Source organism: Phacochoerus africanus, chromosome 8 (assembly GCF_016906955.1).
Source record: "Phacochoerus africanus isolate WHEZ1 chromosome 8, ROS_Pafr_v1, whole genome shotgun sequence".
Lineage (NCBI taxonomy): Eukaryota > Metazoa > Chordata > Mammalia > Artiodactyla > Suidae > Phacochoerus > Phacochoerus africanus.
The window spans coordinates 69,652,574-69,658,733 of record NC_062551.1 but is presented as its reverse complement, the minus strand read 5'-3'; positions in this window follow the sequence as shown (position 1 = coordinate 69,658,733).

Sequence of the window (6,160 nt, the reverse complement as noted above, 5' to 3'; positions counted from 1 at the left end):
TGTCTTTTTTTGTTGTTGTTGTTGCTATTTCTTGGGCCGCTCCCACGGCATATGGAGGTTCCCAGGCTAGGGGTTGAATCGGAGCTGTAGCCACTGGCCTACACCAGAGCCACAGCAACGCGGGATCCAAGCCGCGTCTGCAACCTACACCACAGCTCACGGCAACGCCGGATCGTTAACCCACTGAGCAAGGGCAGGGACGGAACCCGCAACCTCATGGTTCCTAGTCGGATTTGTTAACCACTGCGCCGCGACGGGAACTCCAATGTATGTATTTATTTATGTCTTTTCAGGGTCACATCTGAGGCATGTGGAGGTTCCCAGGCTAAGAGCTGAGTAGGGGCTGCAACTGCTGGCGTACACCACAGCCACACCTATATCACAGCTCATCACCACGCTGGATTCTTAACCCAACAAGTGGGGCCAGGGATCAAACCCGCATCCTCATGGATACTAGTCAAGTTCTTAGCCACTGAGCCATGAGGGGAACTCCAAAAACAATTTTTTTTTTTTGGTACAATTTTAAATTTAGAGACAGTACAGAGAATTCCTCTCTGCCCTACAGCTGATCTCCCCCTACTGCTAGCATTTCGCATAATTATGGTACAATCTTCACAATGAATGAATTGCTATTTCTAATTAGATAAACTCTATAATAAGGCTTTGTTCTTACAAAGGTTAATGTTTAGGAAATCTATACTAATTACATGTACTCTAGAGATTTTGTGGGGGAAAAAATACAAGTTCAGCAAGATGTGTTTTAAAAACAACTTCGGGAGTTCCCTTCATGGCGCAATGGTTAACGAATCTGACTAGGAACCATGAGGTTGCGGGTTTGATCCCTGCCCTTGCTCAGTGGGTTAAGGATCCAGCGTTGCCGTGAGCTGTGGTGTAGGTTGCAGACGTGGCTCGGATCCCGCGTTGCTGTGACCATGGTGTAGGCCGGCAGCTATGGCTTCAACTAGACCCCTAGCCTGGAAACCTCCATATGCCGAGGGAGCAGCCCAAGAAATGGCAAAAAGACAAAAAACAACAACAAAAAAAGCAACTTGAGGCTGATTCCTGAGGTTCCTCCCACTCAGCACGGAAGCAGAAAAAGGGACCTGCTAATTTGGTATCTTCCTCTACTGCTCGGTTGTGCCAGGGGTCACTTGGGGCCATTTGTGCCAGCACTTCTGTAAAGTCATCAGCTAATGCTGTTGGTGATTTGGCAGGCTGGAGTGAAGGAGCCAAATGAAAGTGAACGATGGACTCCAAGCCCCTCCCCCTGTATTATTTCTAAGGTCCAAATGAAGATCCAAGTCTCTCGGGCTCCACCCCAGTGAATTTGGAAGCTGCAAGTTCATGACAAGCTGTCAGTGTCTCTGAAAAAAAGAAAATCAAATCTCTAGACAAAGTCCTGGCTCAGCAAACCTCTCAGCAGCTGCAGGGAAGCCTCAAGTTCATAATGGATCGCCAGGCCTGGCCATAAAATCAGCTTCAGAAAGCCATGAGCTTTTCCTTAACCCCATTAAGTCCTTCTGCATTACGTCTGTGGGAGGCTGAAAAGGGGAAATCCTGGAGTTACCATTGTGGCTCAGTGGTTAACAAATCTGACCAGTATCCATGAGGACACAGGTTTGATCCCTGGCCTCGCTCAGTGGATTAGGGATCTCGTGTTGCTGTGAGCTGTGGGGTAGGTCACAGACACAGCTTGGATCCTGTGTTGCTGTGCCTGTGGTACGGGCCAGCAGCTGTAGCTCTGATTTGCCCCCTAGCCTGGCAACCTCCATATGCTGTGGGTGTAGCCCTAAACACCAAAAAAAAAAAAAAAAAAAAAAGAAAGAAAGAAAAGGGGAAACCCCACATCTTCTCACTGCTAGGCAGCCCCTAGCAGTTCTTGGGGAAAGTTCTGGCTATTTAGTGGGCACGTGAGGGCTATGTTACCTGGGATTTGTGCTAATGCATGTAATTTGGATGGATTACTTGGAAAGGTCTGCTTGTATTAAAAAGGAAAAATTCACGTTTTTTTAAGAAATTCTTTCTACAAAAGGCACCAAGGGGCCCCAGCAGCCTGCCTGTCACAGTCTGATCCTGACTAAGATGCCTCGGGCAGTCAGGAAACCCTTACGTATGTATTAAGCATTAATTTCCACTTGCAATTCAAGCTAAGTAGCAAATAATTCCCTTAAGCAGAGGAAAACACCAAACAAAAAATACTGCTATGCTCAGAAATCTTGGATTCAGATCTTACTTCGTTCTCGGAAACCTGAACAACGTTTAGTTTTAAAAAAAAAAAAGGAGGAGTTCCCATTGTAGCTCAGTGGGTTGAGAACCCGGCTAGTATCCATGAGCATGTGGTTCGATCCCAGGCCTTGCTCAGTGGGTTAATGACCCAGTGTAGCTGTGAGCTGTGGTGTAGGTTGCAGACGTGGCTGGCTCAGATCTGGTGTTGCTGTGGCTGTGGTGTAGGCTGGCAGCTGTAGCTCCAATATGACCCTTAGCCTGGGAACCTCCATATGCTGTGGTTGCAGCTCTAAAAAAAAAAAGAAAGAAAGAAGAAAGGAAACCACCATGAGAAAATTCTTTCCATCTTTGAAGGGATCATGAAAGGACCCCAATACATTTTCACCTGCCCCCTTAGCCCGGAGCAGTTGGGCACTTAATGCACTGAGTGGGGCAGATAACCCCCTCTGGGATTCACACCCAGAATTGCTTTCTGTAACCCCAAAGCTTGTAGTAGAAGCGCCACCATTCCTGTCCCGGAGAACGATTTATGTGACATCACACATACTTTGTCTGGGCAGCCGGAGCCACTGCCCTCGGTGTGGTGTCCAAGCCCAGCACCGAGTCATTTGAGGTTTTCCCCTCCGACCCCAGAGCTTGCACCCTGCACACGATTAATGGTCTTTATCTGGTTGAGGGGGCAGGACTAATATCCCTGGTCACCTGCAGCATCATCCCTGTTTCTGCCCAAGCGACTCTGCCCTCCACCCCTGCCCATGGCCTGTGCATCCCCTGAGGTCAAAGGTTCCAACCTTGGGACAATGGTCATGACCTTGGGCACGTTGTCCCGTTGTCCCCGTGAGGTCCTTCCCGGAAGCCCCCAGATCCAGCTGGGCCCCTGGTTGGAGTCAAGGCAGGTTGGCAGGGTCATACCAGGCAAGACATTGACAAATGCCGCCATCCTTCTCCTGTGAGACTACTCGGCTTAGCCCGACCCCCCGCCCAGCCTAAACCTCAGAGCGGGAGGCACACACCTTCTTCCAGACGGATCCCAGGAGGCAAAACTCCTGAATCAGGCCTGTTCCCCAGCGACTTCCAGCATGAGACTAGAGGTGGGCTTCTCACTCCCCCACAAGCCCGCCCGGCCTTCACAAGGACCCTCTAGCATCTTGACTCAGCTCAGGGAGGAGGGTCAGAGCTTGTGTCTCTCAGACCGGAAGTGCCACGGAACCCACAGGACCCCCTCTTTTAGCAGTGGCCCTCTGTTACCTTCTCCCCCTCCCCGCTCCTAAGTAGCCCTCCCAACCCCCGTCAGGGTCATGGATTTTCTAGGTGGGAAGGGGCTTTGGATGGCTCCCGGCCTCTGCTCTCCTCTACGACTGACCGTAGTGATTAGTCACTGTGACCTTTCTTTAATGCTCTCTCCCTTCCCCCCAGCTCAGCACCCCCTGGGGGGCCAGGGATTGTTCCCTCCTCTCCAGCAGAGATGGGATTGCTCTGACCCTTGCAGCTTCCCTGGGGATCTGGTCTCAGCGGGCTGCCTGCCCTGCCCACAAGCTGGCTCTGGTCTCATCTTTGCTCCTGGTCTACCCTCCAGGTCCGTGAAGACCCTCCACCAAGGCTCTCGGGCCTGGCATCTGGCAGCCTCCCCCAGCTTTGAGGAGCCCCAATGGGTGTCCCCTCTGACACCTGTCCTCGAGGCTGAGATGTGGACATACCTGCACACTGGAGGATGGATATTTCTTTCATTCATTCATTAGTGTCTTAATGAGCCTCAACAACAAGCCAAGGTCTCTGCTCTTCTGGAAATTGTGTCCTAAAGAGGGAGACAGCTGAGCAAATAATCTCAGGGCCATCGCTTGTGATTCATGGAACAACATAGGCTATTGAGGGAGAGTAATGGGGAACCCATCAGAGCAGGCCTCTCAAGGGGCCTCTTAGTGGGCCTGAAGCTGTGCCCTTAGGGGAGGAGGGCTCCAGGCAGGAGCACATCTGTCTCCAAAGCACCCCCTGCAGGTGCTCAAAACAGAATTTGAAACCTCTGCTCCACCTCTGCCTAGTTTCCCTAGGTCGGGGGGACCCCTCCATCCAGCCAACTGTGCGCCCAAAGCCTGGAGGTCCAGCCAGACGCTCCTCTGGCCCACACCTCCAGTCACCAAGTCCCGAGGGTTGTCCCTGGAACTTGACAGCGTCACTCTGCCTCCACCCTGTCCCAGATGCCACCTTCTCTCTCCCCCCACCCCCACTGGTTCCCTGGTTTCGTTCTTGTGCTCTTCCCATCCAGCGCCTGCTGGGAGTGCCACAATCGCTATAGCCCCAGTCTGGCTGGCGACGGATAAAGGGAGATGTGGCAGAAACCGGCTCTCCCCCTCCGTCCGCTGTGCTCCAGCTCAACCCCACCTGCCAGGCCCTCGGGGGCTGAGAACAGTTCTCTCCGCTTCTACCTCCTGCAGCAAACTGTCCTCAGAACTGCTGCCACACAAAGCATTTTGCAGCGGTGGAGCCACTCTAGAATCCCCCCAAACACCCCCTAATAGGGGGCTCCCTCTGCTTGGCCCACAGAAGAGAGGGAGGTCCTCTAGTCCCGCTCTTATTGCACGAAGAGGTCAGCACGTCATCAGCTAGCTGGTGAGGAAGCTGGGGTGCTAGCGGTGATTTTCCAAACTTTTTAAATCAGCAGATTTTTTTCCCCTTGACATACAACCTTGAGCACATGAGAACTGAGCTTGGAGCTCCCGTCGTGGCTAAGAGGAAACGAATCTGACTAGTATCCACGGGGACACAGGTTCGATCCCTGGGCTCCCTCAGTGGGTTAAGGATCCCGCGTTGCTGTGGCTGTGGCGTAAGCCGGCGGCTATGGTTCTGACCCCTAGCCTGGGAACCTCCATATGCTACAAGTGGGGCCCTCAAAACAAAAAAAGATAAAAGACAACTGAACTTTTCTGCTAGAAGCGCTGCTGGGTACCCTAATCACCGCCTTTCACCCGCCCCTCTGAAGTTGTGGGGGGAAGGGGGACAGAATGAAAATCATTTCTTTCTTTTTTTCTTCCTTTCTTCTTCCCTTCTCCCTCCCTTCCTAAGAGATAGCTAATAAACCCTTTATTTTAGAATCATTTTTGATGTGTGCTCTCTCTTTTTTTTAAGGGCTGCATCTGCAGCATATGGAGGATCCCAAGCTATGGGTTGAATCAGAGCTTCAGCTGCCAGCCTACACCACAGCCACGGCAAGGCCAGATCTGAGCCACGTCTGTGACCTACTTGTCAGCTTGAGGGAATGCCGGATCCTTAACCCACTGAGTGAGGCCAGGGATCAAACCTTTGTCCACGCAGATACTAGTCGGATTCTTAACCTACTGAGCCACAACGGGAACTCAAACCATCTCTTATAAAGGTGACCAGGACAGCTTGGAGCTTCTGATCATCTTTCACCCCACAATGGTAACCAGGTGAAGGCTTCCAAAGCAAAAGCAGGACTCTTAAAAAATAAACCAAATCTAGATCTTTTCTGTACCTTTCTAGAACGCAAGCAGACAACGCATATAAAAAGCTTTAGGGGCTCCCTTGTGGTACAGCAGGTTAAGGACCCAGTGTTGTCACAGTACAGGCTCAGGTTACTGCTGAGATGCTGGCTGAATCCCCCACTCCCAGGAACTCACACACGTTCTGGGTGTGGCCCCCCAAAAAAGCTTTAGAATTCTCATAAACCTCTGATAGAATGACTCAAGTCTTAAAAACATCCTAGGAAAAGCCTTAAGTACAGAAGAGAGATTCCTAAAAGACGTTGACCACCGTCCCAGCCATAAAAGCGGGGAGAACTGACCAGCCTCCGGGATGCGCACCTGCTCATGTTCACGGGAAGGCAGCCTTTAAGAGGGATGCGGACGCACACCTGATGCGGAAATAGGTCCAGGAGGTGAGAAACCGAGTGACAAAACGTTGTGGACAGAAAAATCCC